This window comes from Mauremys reevesii, linkage group 4 (assembly GCF_016161935.1).
Source record: "Mauremys reevesii isolate NIE-2019 linkage group 4, ASM1616193v1, whole genome shotgun sequence".
In the NCBI taxonomy this organism is placed as follows: domain Eukaryota; kingdom Metazoa; phylum Chordata; order Testudines; family Geoemydidae; genus Mauremys; species Mauremys reevesii.
The window spans coordinates 1,134,113-1,152,267 of NC_052626.1; the positions used below are offsets into that span (position 1 = coordinate 1,134,113).

At 50.8% G+C, this 18,155-nt stretch overlaps 1 protein-coding gene across 5 annotated transcripts in view; it reads left to right on the plus strand.

Moving 5' to 3' along the window:
* The first annotated feature begins 250 nt into the window (after positions 1 to 250).
* The window catches only part of LRFN5 (leucine rich repeat and fibronectin type III domain containing 5), a 168,663-nt gene continuing 150,758 nt past the window's right edge, over positions 251 to 18,155 (plus strand). For 3 of the 5 annotated variants that reach the window (XM_039538895.1, XM_039538894.1, XM_039538891.1), the window contains exon 1: positions 251 to 566. The gene's annotated coding sequence lies outside the window, so the exon portion shown is untranslated. Of the gene's footprint in view, positions 581 to 934; positions 976 to 18,155 lie in introns of those variants that run through there. The other 2 variants (XM_039538892.1, XM_039538893.1) reach the window with 2 other exon arrangements.

Below are 18,155 nucleotides of genomic sequence, written 5' to 3' on the forward strand. Positions count from 1 at the left end.
CGCTGCGGAGCAGGCGGCGGCTCGGGCTGGCAGCAGGCGGCAAAGCCGGCTTCATGCTGCAGCGAGCGCCGCGGCTCCCGGGGGCCGGGCGGCAGCCGCCGGAGCGCGCAGCGGGGCGGATGGAGCCAGCGGCAGCCGTGGAGGAAACGCGCAAGGACCCCGTGCAGCCAGCTGCGCCCCTCTGCAGCGCCCGGGGCTCCGGCTGCTCCGCCTGAGGCTGCCCGGCTCTCGGAGCGCCGCGCCCGGCGGGTCGGTGTCCCTCGGCGGGCGGGGGCGTGCATGGCTGCGGCGCGGACAGCTGGCGGGAGGAGCCCGAGGACCGAGCCCGGCCGCGCAGCTCGGCTGTAGCTCCGGAGCGCAGGAAGAGCGCCTGCCTGCCGGGGCCATGGGCAGCGCGTCCCCGGCCCGCGGCGCTCCGGCCGGTGCCTGAGCGGGGGCTGCTGGCCCGAGGCGGAGCGCGGGACTCAGCGCAGGATTATCCGGCGCCCAGCTCACGGGGCGGCGTTCGGGGAGCGGAGCGAGGCGGCTCGGCGAAGCCCGGCGGGGCTCGGATTACCCTGGCGCAGGTACACGCTGCAAGGTCAGCGGGGCGCGGCTGCGGGGTCCGGGGTGGGGGCGGTGGCGGCGGGCTGCGCCCCTGCCTGGTGTGCGCTGGGGGGACCGCGCGGCTCGCTCCCTCCCTCCTCCCCCCGCCTGGCGCCGTGCGCGCCTGTGCAGCCGCCTGCCTCTGCCCGCTCCCGGGAGCTGAGCCGCCGCTTTGCACCGGGCGAGCCGCGCGGGCGACCCCGGCCGGACCCGCGGGCGCCGGTCGCCGCCTGCTTGCCGGAGGATGCGTGTGCGGAGCGATGGCACCGGGCGCAGCAGGGACCGGTCAGCCCGCCGCCAGCCCGTGAAGCCAGCCCGGAGCCGCCGCGCCGCAGCTGCACCTGCCGGGGGAAGTGCTCCGGCCCCGTCTTTCCCGGCTAGCGGCGCCAGGTAACGCCACCCTCCCCGCGCCGGGCTCTGCGCTGCATTGCGGGGTGGGGGGAGCCGCGGGCGCCGCTCCGGGAGGCGCCACAGTCCCTGCTGCGGGGGATGGGGGAGATTCTCCCCCCAGGGCAGGCAGGGACACCCCGCCCCGGGAGCGGAGCGGGCCCAGCCCGGCGGGGGTCTGGGCAGGAGCCTTTCCTCCATGTGGGGCCGCTGGGGCTGGAGCTTCTCCGGACACTGCCACGGCTCCCCGCGCTGCCCAGGGGCACCGCTCTGCGCTGCTGCCAAGCTTGTGCCTGCCCGGGGCTCGCTCCCCTTCGGGCCGAGCTGGGCTCCTCGCCTGGGCGTGGATTCGGCGGGGCAGGGGCGCGCACCCCGGGGTGCCAGGGCGGAAGGGGTCCCGGGTAGCGGAGCAGACGCGCACCGCCGCTGTCCTGGATCCGGACTGTGCTGTCCGCTTGGCACGGCGGGGCCGCCGCGCAGGGACGGGACCCGCGGGCTGGGGCTGAGCTGGGGGCTGGCGCGGGGCGGCTCCCCGGGCTCGGACAGCGCCCTGGCCCGCTGAGCCCATCCATGGTTCATGCCGTAGTGTAGCCGGGCTTAATTCAGCTGGGCGCTGCGCCTGCGGCTCCCTCTTCCCGGCTCCGGCTGGAGGTGGGGGGAGAGGCCAGCTGCTGCCCGGCCCCAGCCCGCCACGTCCCCGGCTGCACCAGGGGCTTTCCCCGCGCCCTGGCAGCTGCGCTTCTGCCGCTCTCCAGGCGATGGCAGGTGCAGCCCGCGCTCCGACGCTCGCAGCCGGGGGTGCCTGGAGCCGCTGCGCACAGCTCGCGGGGCGCAGGGCAGGGACCGGACCGGGCGGGAGGCGCCCGTGCGCTCCGCGCCTGCCCCGGGCTGTGGCCAGGTTACCCCGGCTGTGAACCCTGCGGCAGAAGGGGACTTTGCGGACTGCGTGTGGCCGGGGCTCTGGGTCTCCGAGCCAGGCGCCTCCTGCCTGCGGCTCCCCTCGGGGCCCGCGGCGGGGGCTTGGCAGAGACGCTGCGGGTGTGAAGCCCGTGGTGCGAGCCGGCCGGAGCCCGCCGCGGCCGGGGCTGGGCTCGCCTTGGCCCGAGCTGTCGGGTCCCCTGGGATGGCTCTGCTGGAGGGCGGGGCCCCGCCGGGGGTGCCCGGGCGCTAATCCGCCCCTTGCCCGCTCTCCAGGAGCCGCGGCGAGGCGCCCCGGTGCGCCCCGGCCGGGCCGGCTCCGGGTTTGTAGCTGCGCAGAGTTTTCCCGTGCGCCAGGCTGGCGGTGGAGGCGGGGGGAGGCTCTGGCCGCCGCTGGCCCGGGCGGGGAAGGGGGCGCACAGGGGCCGGGCTGCAGGGAGGGGCAGCTCCCGGGGCCGGGCTGGGGTATGACCGGGCTGCGCCCCGGGACCGAGTCCGAGCAAAGTTTAGCCGCGTCTGTTCCGGAGGCGGGTGCGTGGCGGGGCGGCGAGCCGGGAGGCCGGGCTGCAGGCGGGTGGCTTGGGCCGGCGCCGATGGGAGGCGCCTCAGGCTGGACTGGAGCTCGCCCCAGGGAAGGGCTCGGCTCCGGCGGCTGCCGTGGGTCCGTGCGGAAGGCTGGGTGAGACTGGGAGGCGCAGATCCCAGCCGGGGGAGCTGAGGTTACACGAGCAAAGCCCACCGCATTCATGCAGCCCAGGGCAGTATTTGCCGCCTGCCTCCCGGCTAGGGGCGGTTAAAATGAACTAGCTGGAGCCCCTACAGAGATCAAACTGCGGGGTGGGGAACGCTCTTCTCCCGCCTCTCTCTTGCCTTTGGCCTCTGCAGTCCCCCCAGCAGCCCCTTCCCTCTTTGCAACCTATCCCTGAGCCACTCTCCTCCAGAAAACGGAGGAGCCATTTTGTGTTTTGTTTAAAAAGAAAGAAGCCACCCACCCCCCTCCCGCTTGGAAGGGTTGGCCGGTGAGTTTTCCCTGGGTGGTGTGCCCCAGGCAGGCCTCTTGCTTTTCCTGTGCATTTCTATGGCAAACAGGCTCAGGAGAAAGTGAGGCCTTGGTAACAAGGGCATCACAACTGGGGAATAGGAACTGGGAAAGTTGCAGCCAGGTTGACTTGAGGAGCACAGAACACCCCGTTGTTCCTCAGAGCAACAGGAACAGGGAGAAGATCCCCTGAGTTCCCTTGAGAGGAGATGTGAGCTGAGGATGGCCAGCTGCATGGTGAGGAACTCCTGACAAAGGGCCAGTTCTGCAACTGTTATGCTCATTGAGTAGCACTTACTCCCATTGACTTCATTGGAACTATTCTTGAGAGTAAGTGTTACTTGCCATGAGTAAGGGCTCAGAATTAGGGTCTAATCCCCATGAGAGGAGCAGTGGTTTTCTGGAATTTGTGTGCGGACACTTCTTTGGTTGTTTGACAATGCTCAGATACTACCTGGGTAGGTATCAGAGAGGTAGCCGTGTTAGTCTGGATCTGTAAAAGCAGCAAAGAATCCTGTGGCACCTTTTAGACTAACAGACGTTTTGGAGCATGAGCTTTCATGGGTGAATACCCACTTCGTCGGATGCAAGTAGTGGAAATTTCCAGGGGCAGGTATATATAAGCAAGCAAGAAGCAAGCTAGAGATAACGAGGTTAGATCAATCGGAGGATGAGGCCCTGTTCTAGCAGTTGAGGTGTGAAAACCAAGGGAGGAGAAACTGGTTCTGTAATTGGCAAGCCATTCACAGTCTTTGTTTAATCCTGAGCTGATTGGTGTCAAATTTGCAGATAAACTGAAGCTCAGCAGTTTCTCTCTGAAGTCTGGTCCTGAAGTTTTTTTGCTGCAGGATGGCCACCTTAAGATCTGCTATTGTGTGGCCAGGGAGGTTGAAGTGTTCTCCTACAGGTTTTTGTATATTGCCATTCCTAATATCTGATTTGTGTCCATTTATCCTTTTCAGTAGAGACTGTCCAGTTTGGCCCATGTACATAGCAGAGGGGCATTGCTGGCATATGATGGCATATATTACATTGGTGGACGTGCAGGTGAATGAACCGGTGATGGTGTGGCTGATCTGTTTAGGTCCTGTGATGGTGTAGATATGTGGGCAGAGTTGGCATCGAGGTTTGTTGCATGGATTGGTTCCTGAGCTAGAGTTCCTATGGTGTGGTGTGCAGTTACTGGTGTAGGTAGGGCCATAGAAGGAAATAGATAGGTCATATTAAGATCATTAATTACTTTGGGTGGGATTCTGATATCCTTATGTGCTCATGGTGGTGGCACCTTACTGCACAAGGCCTATCGTTGCCTTCAGGAACGATCTGTGGAGTCAGGTTCTATTCACCAAGAGTAAAGGTGTTGGAGGCTGACCCATTTATTAGTTATAATGCTGGAATCCAATTCACACATTTTAAAATGTTGCACTCAGCAATAACATGTTTGTTTTAAATGCCAACTCAATAGCTATATCAACAATCTGTGGTGTAAGATCTACCCAGTCAGGACCAGAACCTACATTCCCTTATTTAGAGAGAAGCTTCACTTCAGCCATAATCCTTTTGTTCATATGTCAGTAATAGCTGTCAATTATTTTATGGCAACAAATACAATGTTAAATAGATCTTGGATCATTCATGTACCAAGTGCACTATTTCCAAGTTGGAATAACTGTGTTTTGTTAGAACATTCCACGTGTTGCATAGTTTCCTGAAAAAAATCAGCTGTTACTGGAGTGGATTCAAAATTACTGCTACTTAGTTCAGTCATAATCAAATCAGACAGAGCTCAAAGGCTTATGAGTGGCGATGTAGCAAGAGAGTTACCTGATGTTCCATTTGTGATGAACCAATGGACTGGACTCTTTGGTACCAGCTGAACTGGAGTATTTGTCGTCTTATAGATTTGCAGAGGCTCATTTTCAAATGAAAAATATTTTCCCCAGGGCTGTTAACTTCTGTGGTGGTCTTAATGAACGTCGGTACAATTCTCAGTATGTGCACGGTCACTGACGAGCCGAGGTCATTAGGCCTTTGGAGAGAAGAGGAGAGACTAGGCGTCCCATGAAGTGTAGACTGATAACTTTGGCTAAACAGGTTCCCACAGAGCATCTGAAACAGCAAATGGCAAATGAAGGGGTGTGGGGGGATTCCTCAAAGTGGCTTTCCTAGGGTCTAGAGCCACTGTAGGTGAGCAAGCAGGGGAATGAGGTCAGAGTGAGAATTTTCAACCCCTGAGCTCAAAGGAAACTGAATGGGTTCTCCGCTGGCACGGAGTTAGCGGACCGGCTGGTGAAGATGTTCCCAAGCTAGCAGAGTTTAACCTACACCCACACCCAAGTGGAGTTTAGAAAGGGCTGCAGAACCATGAAGAGCTCATGACCCTCCGTAGATGATCAATACTTCCTGTGCTTTAAGGCTTGATAACAGGTTCAGTTTTATAGAACAATCTTTTGACTACTCTCTGAACAAACATCCAGACCAGAAAATCATTATAAGAGCTTTGCCATTAACAGGCCAGGCAGAATCTGAGCCAAGTAGGAAAGATTTGTGTAAATGCTACTGTAGCATTTTAGGGAAACCGTGTTCCATGCATTAGATAAAATTGGTGCTACTTTGAGCAGACATCACTGAATCTGTTCTGTGTTTACGTGTCTAAATATATTCCACATGGTCCTCAGAGACCTGTTACTAGCTGGGGTTAAAATTACTGTTAAGCGCTGTCCCATTAATATTTAAAATGCACTGATGAGACCACTTGATGATTTTTTGGACAAAAGGATATGAGTGTGGCTTTACATCAAATTCATCTTAATTTAATTCTCCAAAATGCTTAGAAAATGAACACGTTTTCACTATGTTCATCCAAATCTATTGCAGAGGAGAAAATTAGTTGATCAGAAACAAAACTGGAGATCGGTCCAAGCCTAAAAATCCAGATCGGAACATTTGGACTTCTCCATTGGATCTAAGGATTTTGTTCTTTACTATCTGTGTAATAAAAACAAAACAAAACAAAAAAACCTATCTTAAAAAACCAAACAAACAAAACAACAACAACAACAAACTCCCCTGAAGCTTCACTTTCAATAATTAAATGTGTACTTCCACTTAGCAAATGAATGAGAAGCACAAATTTCTATCTTGTCTCTAATGTCCTTAAGTTTTAAAGGCCTATTTGCAAACAAAATGGCAAATCTTGAGCTAACCGATCTACCCTGCCCATCCTTTACCTTCAACTAATGTAGAGTCTCTGGGTTCCTGTTGGTGCTCACCTGAAAGTCCAGTGAAGGCTGATGCCATCAGAGCACTGAAATAAAAAGAGACCGTCTTTGTGTCTAGGAATATACACTAAAAGAAAGCAGGATTTGTTTCCTTGAATAAACTGGAAGTTAGTAGCACTTTTGCTTCTTAGCTAGAAAACGACGGGTTAAACACTCATCTTAGTGCTCAGGCTCCAGTCTATTCCCCGTATTGCCCTACAGTCCTTTGTGAATGCTGCATGGGATTGTTAAAGTAACTACTGCAGTGAATTACTCCTGAAGAATGTAATTCTGAGAAGCAATCTGATCACTTATCAAGATAAAAGTAACAATGATTACTTTCAGGTATTTTTCTTGGAAAGCCGGCCTTTCCTGTCCCAGGTGTGAAAGATAGGGTCATGATACCGATGCATTCACAGTCTCAGTACATCTATTCTGCAAAAGGAGTCAATAATTGTTACATCTGTGGGAAGGTACATTTGTCTGGCACCAGATATAGATCCCATGGGACTTTTCAAAAGAGCAGAGGGTCCCTGGTATGTTCACCAACCCCAAAACAGGCTCGGCTGTCCCCAGCTGATGTATGTGCATAATATCAACATCTGTCTCGTTGGCCTATGGTCCATAACAGAATAAAACTGATAATTTTCACTTCTGCTCTGGCATCTTTTACTGGAGGATCTTGGGGCACTAAACAAGCCTCACAGCACTGTGGGAGATGTGTCAGGATGAATATTCACAGACAGAGGAAAGAGAGTATGGAGAGGTTATGGCCATCATTTTCAGAAGTGGCCACTGGTCTAAGATCACCCAGTTTTGCTGTGTCTGAATTGAGTTATTTGGCGCTGGTGTTCTGAGTGCTCACAACTGTGGTTGACGTCAATGGGACTACAGGGTGCTCAGCATCTCTGATCATTAGGCCCAATTCAGGCCTCCACAAATCAGTTGGCCCAGTGATCTCCCAAAGTTGCACAGTCAGCTGGTAGATGATCTGGGAGTCTGGCTCTCGGTTCTGTTCTCTACCAACCCATGCTGAATAATAATAATACTGATTAATAAAAAGAGTAATTTATTTGCCAACTATTCCTGTTCTATGTTTAATAACAGATGACACTAAACTGGGAGGAGTGGTAGATACGCTGGAGGGTAGGGATAGATTACAGAGGGACCTAAACAAATTACAGGATTGGACCAAAAGCAATCTGATGAAGTTCAACAAGGACAAGTGCAGAGTCCTACACTTAGGATGGAAGAATCCCATGCACCACTACAGGCTGGAAACCAACTAGCTAAGCAGTAGTTTTGCAGAAAAGGGCCTTGGGATTACAGTGGATGAGAAGCTGGATATGAGTCGACAGTGTGCCCTTGTTACCAAGAAGGCCAACGGCATTTTGGGCTGTATAAGTAGGGTCGTTGCCAGCAGATCAAGGGACGTGATCATTCCCCTCTATTCGGCATTGGTGAGGCCTCATCTGGAGTACTGTGTCCAGTTTTGGGCCCCGCACTACAAGAAGGATGTGGAAAAATTGGAAAGAGTCCAGCAGCAGGCAACAAACATGATTAGGGGGATGGAGCACATGACTTATGAGGAGAGTCTGAGGGAACTGGGGTTGTTTAGTCTGCAGAAGAGAAGAGTGAGGGGGGATTTGATAGCTGCTTTCAACTACCTGAAAGGGGGTTCCAAAGAGGATGGATCTAGACTGTTCTCAGTGGTAGCAGATGACAGAACAAGGAGCAATGGTCTCAAGTTGCAGAGGGGGAGGTTTAGGCTGGATATTAGGAAAAATGTTTTCACTAGGAGGGTGGTGAAGCACTGGAATGGGTTCCCTAGGGAGGTGATGGAATCTCCTTCCTTAGAGGTTTTTAAGGTCAGGCTTGACAAAGCCTTGGCTGGGATGATTTAGTTGGAGATTGGTCCTGCTTTGAGCATGGGGTTGGACTAGATGACCTCCTGAGGTCTCTTCCAACCCTGATAGTCTATGATTCTAAAGCAATATTTGACCAGTTAAACAATAGGCTGAATAATGCAAAAGATGATTTGCTAGATAACTTATTCATCAAATAATGGCAACATTGAGTGAATATATTATGTACTGACTAGTCTGTGACCAACTGTAACCCCAAGCCTTAGAAGTCAGTGCCTGCCACTAGGAAATCAATGTCCAATTCCTTGTTTTGTAAAGCTCTTTGGTGAGTTACAACATTATTCAGATGGCAACTACTGTACTTCTCAGCAAATCATTTTCTTATAAGTAGATAATTTGCTAACTTTAAACTTGTTTTTTTTGTTTTTGAAAGATCTGTTCAATCTTCCCTGTGAAAATGATGGATATTTTTGGACTAGTGACAGATAAAACTCTCTTCATTTTTCCTTTGCCTCAGCTGTGTTTTCTGGCCACTTTTCTGATGATCTTTGGATACTTATTTCTACTTTCAGGCCAGCTGACCTTAGACAGGAACCTCCATGCAGTTAAACTGCTCATTTTGGTCGTAATGTAAATGCCGAGATAATTCGGCAGGTAGAAGCCGTCAGATGGAACCTGTCACAGTGACATACTGGAATGCAGTCTGATGTCTGCACACCTGCCTTAGCAGGAGAATCAGTAGGATACTGTAACTGCAAACCAATCAAGGCAATAAGTAATACAGGGTGAAAAGTCCTTTGGTAGATTAGCCAAACATGCTTTGTAATGGCAGCTGTATTGTAGGCTCAGGCAGAATTCCCAGTGGAGATGGAGGCAGGCCTAAGCCCTGTATTTGAAATACCCCACTTACTTCATAATAAACAGTATTTTCCAAGGCAGGCATGGAGATGGCTGCTCTGCTTCCACTGGCTTTCAGTTACAGTTGGGTGCTAATTTGTCAGTTGAGCCAATTCAGATATTTCCTGGGGGTGGGGGAATTCTGGTCCCTCCCCCCAACCCCTGAAGGGGTCCTGTTCTCATCCCTTATCCCTGCAGAGGGACCCCAGGTCTCCCTTGGCTAGGAAATGTCCCCATCTCTCTTAGCCACAGTGCATGAGCCAGTGTCACGAGGAGGCAGATTCCTGGCAGGCCTCCTCCCCCCATGCTCATGGTTTTGTGCCATACAGGAAGAGACTCCCCGTGCGCCTGGTCACAGCACCTTTGGCCTGGCTGCCCCTCCATGTGGGTGGCGGTGGCCCTGAGTCAGATTTCAGTGGTGTTGGGACCAGGCAGCTAGGGCGATGCTCCAGACTACCCTGGCAGCAGCGGCAGTGATTTAGTGCAGGACCACAGCTTAAAAGTGTGGGCCAAGCCCCTCCCACGCCGCAGCCTATGGATCTTTCAGCAAGTGCAGAAACCTTGGGGAAAGCCCCCTAGCTGGTCCCAGTTGTCACCAATGCAGGCTGCCCTATGAAACCTCCCACTCCGTCAGTGTATATATTACACACACCAAGAACTGTTAAAGAATGTTATTAAGGTGGCAAAGGGAAGCCCTCCAAAGGTAGGAAAGGCCAGAATTAAGGTTGTCTGTACAATCACAGTTCAGCCTCCTTGTGGGGATGCCTTATGCTACAGTCCTTAATTACTTGATCACATGTGATCTTCCCCCCACAAGACCTTGCCTCATTCGTTGCACTGGATGAGCAGAACTCATTTAACGAGCAGCTCTTCAATATTTTGTTTTCTGATCATAGTTCATATGTGGCCCCACTCCGCATTGAAGGCGCACTATTCAAACTCTGTGCTGAGGACACAATTCTTAATTTCCTCTTGGGCTTTTCGGTAGCACTCATCACTTAGTCTCCAAGTGCTTCCCAAACATGAATGAATTGATCTTCCCTATGCCTGTGGGAGAAGGGGGCGGCATTATCTCCATTTACAGATAGAGACCCGAGGAACAGCAAGAGGAAGGTCAGAAGTGTCTGCTCATTTTGGGTGCCCAGTTTGAGATGGCAAGGACCTGCCTTTTCATAGTCCTTTGCATTGTATAACACTCTCTGTGTTCAACGAGCAGCTCACGTTGGCTGCAGCTGTGAGCACTCAGCACTTCTGCCAATCAGACTCCAGGCAGTGAGGAAGCTAGAAAAGCACAATTCGTGGCCATCCATGAAAGACTTTAATGTAAGTGACTTGCCTAGCATCACGTAGGAAGTCTTAGACTGTCCTTTCTCTTCCTCAGTCCCTGCACCAATGGCGGTGGGGGTCCTACAGACAATGGGCTCCTTCACTACATAACAGTCTTTCCTGGGCACTGAATGAGGCAGATTCCCTGTGGAAAAAATAGTTGTGATCATGTAGTTAAAGACTGTATCGTAATGCATAAGGGGGGCAAATTATGGCTGCATAGGCAACCTGGAGTCAAGCAGGGCTCGTGGGCTGCTCAGGGGGATGGGGAGCCGATCTCAGGAGAGGGGACGCGAGGAACTTGGTTTGTGTAGTCTTGCCCAGGGCAGACTGTCTGGCTGTCTCTGAATACATGGGGCGGTGCGGGAGTAAACACCAGGGAGGAAGACGAGCTGGTGAAGGTAAACGACGGTGTTGGCACAAGAGCACATGGGGATAAACTGACCAGGAATCAGTGTTGACTGGAAATTAGACAGTTTCTATTCCTCAGAGCGATGCGGTTCTAGAACCATGGGGACAGACGATTAACAGTCTGAAAACAGAGTATGAAAAGTCTGTGAAGGGGATACTCTGACAGGGCTGTCTGCAGTAGCAGGGATGGGACTTGAGGACCCAGGAGGGTACTCCTAACTTAACTCTGGGATTCCCTACCTTGTGAATGCTTGTGTTTGCTGCTGGGGTAATGTGAACACACACATAGCGTCTGTGCAAGTTTGGAGGTGTTTAAAAATGCAAAGTGCAAAGACAGCAATTCTATCACATGGCACCATGCTGACACCCCCATGCTTCATCAGCAGGTTGGACCCTTTAGATCCAGGGCACAGATGTCAGCCACTTGAGCGCCTGGTGTAACTGACAGCAGTAGTAGGTTGTCATCCTCTGTTTGGACCAGCACTAGAGGGGGATGGGACACACTTTGCCAGTGGATCTCACTGATCTTTGCTGGCAGCAGAGGAATGGTGAGTCTCAGGAATCCTGGTTCCACTCCAGATTGTAAAGAGAGCATGCTTTAGTGGGCACAGACCCTTCTGTCTCTGTTGTACACCAGTGTGACCTCTTCTGCCCCAACCCCCAGTCTTGTCTCTTCCCCTGCTGGGTCTTCATCCCAGTCCTGCCCTTCTCCAGTCCTCCTCAGGCTTCTCATCCCATCTCCTTGCACAGCCCGTCCCACTCTCAGCCCCTGAGCTCTCCATCCAAGTCCCAGCCGTGTCCCCACACCAGCTGCTGGTCCCTGCCCTCAGGCGCCTCAGCCCAGTCTCCTCTACCCTGACCTAGTCCTAGTGTCTTGCCAGCCACTCAGTTCGCCTGCCCCCGGCTCACTCCTTATCCAGTATGTCTGCCCCCCACACATAGCCCAATCCCAGCCTCCCGCCCCCCACAGGTTCTTTGTCCTAAACCTCTCCCTCCCCCCGTCCTTTCATCCTGTGCCCCCGATCTGGCTCTTGTCCTCTCTGCATTCCAATCAGACATCTTCCTCCTCCTCCTCCTCCTCGCTGCCTGGGCCCAGCAGAGGGAGCTTTAGGAGCCCAGGTGAGAGAGTTCTGGGGCATGGCACCACAGTGGCCCTGGGTGGCTCCGAGCTGCCATCCTGCCTAGCTCCAGGCCGGAGCATGCTCAGTCGTTCTGTGGGGATGTGGCATGTGTGGTGCAGTCAGCGGGGAAGGGCTGGAGCATGCTCAGTGCAGGTGGAACCTTTCGAGAATTTAGTTGCCAAACTCTAACAAGTGTCTGCTGAGCGTGTGCGAACTGAGATTTTCCAGAGGTTCTTTACTTGCCCAATTTTGGGTGAATTTTCCCAGGGATGCAAGAGGCGCATTCTGCCCGTGGTCAGTTTTGACGAGGTGAGGTCTGCAGGATTTGGTTGGCAAGTGTCACAAGCTAGTCCCCAACTGAAGTGATTGAGGGCTGTGTCTTCAGACGTTGCCAGCGTCACACAAAGCGGCAGAAAGACTCACGTTGTGCGTTTGGTGCCTGGGGTTACAGAAGTGCCTGTTAATCTTCAATACAATGTTTTAATTTCATCTTCCCGTCTGCCGAGCACAGGGCCCCTCGAGTAGCTCATGTCAGTGGTACCAGTGTGTATCTGAGGGTTTGCGCTATGGACTCTGGTCCACTGGGCTGTGGCTTTGCTGCATTATGGTTGTGGAGCAGCAAAGCGGGTGATTTTCGTACTCTTCAAGCAGCAGATCAGTGCTGCTCTGGCTACTTTCCGAAACAGCTCTGCTGATTTGCAGCCACAGGGAAGGCAAGTGGTGTTTGGAAGGTCAGAGGAGCTGGCTGAACTCTGAATGCCCTGACCCAAAGGAGCACTCCAAAGCCAGCCAGCCCAAAGCAGGAGTTTCATGCTGCAGGTCAGGAGAGCAGCATCTGAAAACACGGATCCTGATCTGGGTCCCAGGCCCGCCTTCCTATACATTAGCACAGACCCCCGAGTCTCTGTGGGGTCCCAGTGGGACTCTGTGCCAGCGCAGAGGTCTCTGCTGGCACATATGGATGCAGGATTGCGGCCTTGGATTGCTTGTGGCCATGTGTGGTGTGAGGAGCAGCCTGTGGTCCTCCCGCCACTCAGGCCCCACACAGGGGCAGCGCTGGCGTTCGGCTGCATGGGGATCTCCGTACTGGTTGTGCGTATCCGGTGCGCAAGACCTTTGTGGAGGGAGGCTGGGGTAGGCCTGGCCGCACAGGCAGGGATGCAGTAGCCGCGGTACCCGGCATGCTGTGGAGCTACCATTGCAGCCTGGCAAGCTGGCTCTGGGTTGTGGGGTTTGGGGTCGTTTTTTTTCCATAGCTTCATAGAGTCCAAGGCCAGGAGGGACCATTGTGATCATCTAGCGCAGGCCAGAGAACGACCCCTAAAGAATTGCTACAGCAGATCCTTTAGAAAAACATCCAGCCTTGATTTTAAAATTGTCACTGATGACCATGACCCTGGATAATTACTCGCGACATTACAAATGTTCACCTTTTTGCCAGTCTGCATTGATCTAGCTTCCACTCCCAGGGTTGATTCGCTTCCCCAGCTGCTCTGTGCTGCCCTTGCATAGAGCCCCAGTATTCATGCTCTAGGCAGGTGGTATGAATTTCACCAGTGACTGAGTCTGCCTTAGGATCTGTGTGGGATCTGAGCACCCCCCACCCACCTACACCCTCACACGTGGGCCTCCAAGCATGAGGAATCCCTCGCCGGGGGTCTGGGTTTGATTACAAAAAAGCCATAGAGCGAATCCAGTGGCATGTGGCCAGTGAGAATTGTTCGTATTTGGAACAGGAGAAGGATATTTACATTTGTTTTTAGGTATGGAAACTAGTAGTAGCCAACACTTGTGATATTTCCCCTTTCTTCAATGAACAGCAGCACTGGAGCTATTAGCTGCAGTTAGAGCCGGATGTATCTGTGATTGTTTTCTTGATTTAAAACTTAAGGGCAAGTGTATGCAGAATACAAAGGCAGTTCTTTTTTTAGCTAGATCTTTTTATCTCCCTGGGTGAGCTTAGCACCTCTGGGTGCTTTTCTCAATTCCTGCTGTGTAAATCTGCAGTAATTCCACTGGAGCTATTTCAAAATTACATTTATGTAAGTGGGAGCCGAATACAGCCCTTTGTCTCATTGCATTCTGGGACTGAATCCTCATTGAATTCCTGGCTTGGCTGATGGGTTAGGCCCTGATCCAGCAAAGCACTTAAGCACGTACTTAACATTAAACACATCAATAAACCCATTGCAGTCCATGGGACTATGCAAAAGCTGAAAAGTATCACATGCTTAAGCCTTGTTTGGCTCAAAGCCCTATTGTGTCTGCATCCTTAGGCCTTGTTCCTGCAAACACATATGCACATGCCTAACTTTACCCGTGTGAGTAGTGCCGTAGGCTTCAATGCAATACGTGTTTGTAAGAGTTGGCAGGGCCAGGGCTTGGGTGAACACAACAGACCAGTGTGGATGCAGGGTATCGGAGCACTGGTGTGTGCTGAAAGGGTTGACCTAGAGAGGAATGAGACATGAAAGCTTATTTTCCAAAGCAGCGCTGTTGAGAATCTTTTAAAAATAACAAGTAAGACATCCCACAAAGTGGTGGCTTTCAAGGGTTTAGTGACAGGTAATATGAACTCACAATGGCTAGAAATGTGGTATATAGGGATTTTGAATTACAAAACAGTTTTGCTGAAGCAGTTTCATAATACAAGCGTTATTCATTTATGTATTTTTCTTTAAATGAATTTCCTGCTCAGAAAGGGCTGCTGATTAATAGTCCTGCCTGCTGTGTTCTTTAGCTGTATCTTCTGTTAAAATATTCTGTTTTCAGGCTGAAGTTCAGGTCACTCTTAAAAATGACAGATATTTTGTAAATATCCATACAATGTTAACCATTTCCAAGAAAATTCATTAAACAAATATTTTGAAATAGCTTTTCTATGAAAATAGTACCCTGCACTGACCAAAAATAGACAGCTCAAGTATACGACACATTACTGTTTGTTTATAGAGCTGTCAGTCAGGCTGCATTTTCAGCATTAGCTCTCTTCATTTGTGTCACAACCTTCACATTATTTAATATAATACTTTGTATATTTTACTATCAGCTAAGTTCTCGTTGATGGATACAAACAGCTGAACTAAGTAAACTTAACTCCATGTAGGTAGCAATGAAAATCCCCATGAACATACAGTTCTACTGTATTTGAAACGAATCTGGTCCGTTAAGATAACCAGCAGAAAAAATTCAGAAGTGAAATCCTGGCCAGTTAAATGCTGTCAAGACTCCCAACATGCAATGCAAAAACTAGACTCATTGCCAAGCTGTGTATACATGAAATCAGATATTCAAATGGTTCCCTGATATTCAATAATGCTTCCTTGATTTATGTCAAAAATGTTCGGACAGGTGAAGGATGAAGGATGGGAGTGAAGGACCAAAGCATGAGAGTTATCACATAATTCATACCTTGGAAGCGCAGTGTATTTCTCCTGTGTTGTTGGACATCAGTGAAACTAAACAAAAACAGCTCGGTGTGTCATCCAGTGAGCAGATTACGTCCATGTGCTGCCCCACAAGAACAGCAAATGTTGTGGGCTGAAAGGTGAATGAACCTGTGCTGTAGCACATGCATTTCCCTACTGTCACACACTGTGCTCTTGATGTTACCTGGAGTGCAAAGACTAGAGGTTACATTTGAATACCCAGGTGCAGAAGCATATTTAGTATCAATGGCTTGATTGTGATCTCAAAGCCGTACATTCAGAGCATCAAAAAGTGGAGTAACCTACGTGTCTCTGCTATCTGCAGCCTCTGTCCAAATCTATTTAGACACTTTTGTCCTTCATAAAATGTGTTACTCTTAAGTCAGTTACTCAGCTCTAACATGCTTCTGCTAGAAGATTCCTCCAAATGGAAGATTTGACCAAAAATGGCATTTCTTTTTTTTAATGCCTTGGCACCAGTTATTTGCATACTCCAGTCTGAGGCTAGCTTATCACTGGCATATCTCACACGAAAAACATATTCCATTGTGTTTGATGAGATAATTAGTGCACATGGGTCTGCCCAGATACATAATCAATGTGGCATTTACTATTTTCATGTGACTTTTCTCCTCTTTCCAGCTCACAAATCCAGTGCTCAGGACACTCGCTGGAGGACTTTGTGCTGCTAAACCCACTAATGGATTACACCAATAGAGCATGGAGAGTATTCTCTGCTCATTAAGTAATCCCACTATAATTCAATTAGCAACAGGCTGACATGACCTGGTGCTGTCAGGATGCAGAACCCAGCCAGATCAGAGTCCTGAGCTCCGCTTTCGACCCAACCCCAGCCAGGTGGACAGATTTAGATTTGCTGGCATCTGAAGCAAAATGGTGGAAATCTCAAGAGAACAGCTCATCCTGGGAGAGGACCATAATTCTGGCCTCCCTTTCTGCCCTTCAGCACCCCAGCTCAGGGGCTGCCGTCTTCTGTAAGGAGGGACCACAGGCCTCCAAGCTCCTGCGGGGCTCTTTAGGGGGTGACAGATGCTGTTCTCCCACTGGCTTTGTTTAGCAGGTTGTAGTAACAAGATCTTTCTACTACCACCTCTAACCCCGCCCCCCAGGTTACTCCAGGGTGGTAGCTGGTTGAGTGCTCACTCACCCAACACACACATGGAATCACAGAGTCTTAGGGCTGGGAGGGACCTCGAGAAGTCATCTACTCCAGCCCCCTGCACTCACGGCAGGACTAAGTATTATCTAGGCCATCCCTGACAGGTGTTTGTCCAACCTGCTCTTAAAAATCCCTAATGATAGAGATTCCACAACTTCCCTAAGCAATTTATTCCAGTGCTTAACCACCCTGCCAGTTAGGAACTTTTTCCTAATGTCCAACCAAACCTCCCTTGCTGCAATTTAAGCCCATTGCTTCTTGTCCTATCCTCAGAGGTGAAGGAGAACAATTTTTCTCTCCTCCTCCTTGTAACAGTCTTTTATGTACTGAAAACTGTTATCATGTCCCCTCTCAGTCTTCTCTTCTCCAGACTAAATAAACCCAAGATTTTCAATCTTCCCTCACAGGTCATGTTTTCTAGACCTTTAATCATTTTTGTTGCTCTTCTCTGGACTTTCTCCAATTTGTCCACATCTTTCCTGAAATGTGGCACCCAGAACTGGACACAATTCTCGAGTTGAGGCCTAATCAGAGCAGAGTAGAGCAGAAGAATTACTAATTGTGTCTTGCTTACAACACTCCTGCTAATACATCCCAGAAGAATGTTCGGGTTTTTTTTGCAACAGTGTCACACTGTTGACTCATCTGCTCCCTGCTGCTAGAGACCCTTACTGGAGCAACACACCCCAGATGAGTAGGCCAATTCCATATCATAGGGAAAGGGTGCAGTGCAGAGAAAGGAAATTTGTCTTTTCCAGGGTTTGGCTGTGGCTTAGTCCCATTCCTGGGGGACAGATCAGGATCTGACTTCCCATGGTACAACACCCCTGAAGTCCTGCTCTGAAATTTCTGTTCCCACACCCCAATATTGACTAGAAGTTACTAGTCTAGGTAAAAAGATTGAGGACTACTTGTGGCACCTTAAAGACTAACAAATTTACTTGGGCATAAGCTTTTATGGGCTAAAACCCACTTCATCGGATGCAGGCAGTGGAAAATACAGTAGGAAGATATATATATATACACACACACAGAGAACATGAAGAAAATGGGTGTTGCCATACCATCTCTAATGAGACCAATCAATTAAGGTGAACTATTATCAGCAGGAGAAAAAAAACGTTTGTGATGATAATCAGGGTGGCCCGTTTCCAACAGTTGACAAGAAGGTGTGCGTAACAGTAGGGTAACGTGTTATTCCTTTTATTAAATGGATTCAGAACACTGTGTATGAGGGAACACCACAGAATGGAATCCACTGGCACAAAATGGGGGAGGATTGCAGTATTTCACAGCATGCACTGTGGTTAACTGAGGCATACTACAGACTGGGGGCATATCAGAGCTGAAATGCCAACGTGGGGTAAATGTCTGTCCACCATGCTTAGATCCCAAATGTTAGGACTGTGGTATCACAAGAAGTCTTCAAGTTCTAAGTCACATGATCAGCCCAGGTTTTCAATACAGACTGGAGCTTACTGGAAAACAAGATTTCTATTTTGCAAAGATTGTCAGGGTTTCGGAATTAGTTTCTGTTCCAGTGCGGATTGAAACCAGGACCTTTTGGAATTTTTTACAAAAAAGGGGACGTCCGCCCATCCCATAATAGCCATGTGGTCAGGGCATTTACCTGCGATGTGGGAGACCCAACTTCACCAGCCACTTGAATTTAGGTCTCCCACCTCCCAGGTGACTCGCCTGATGGTCAGAGCAGTCTCTGGGGTCTCTCTGTGATTTT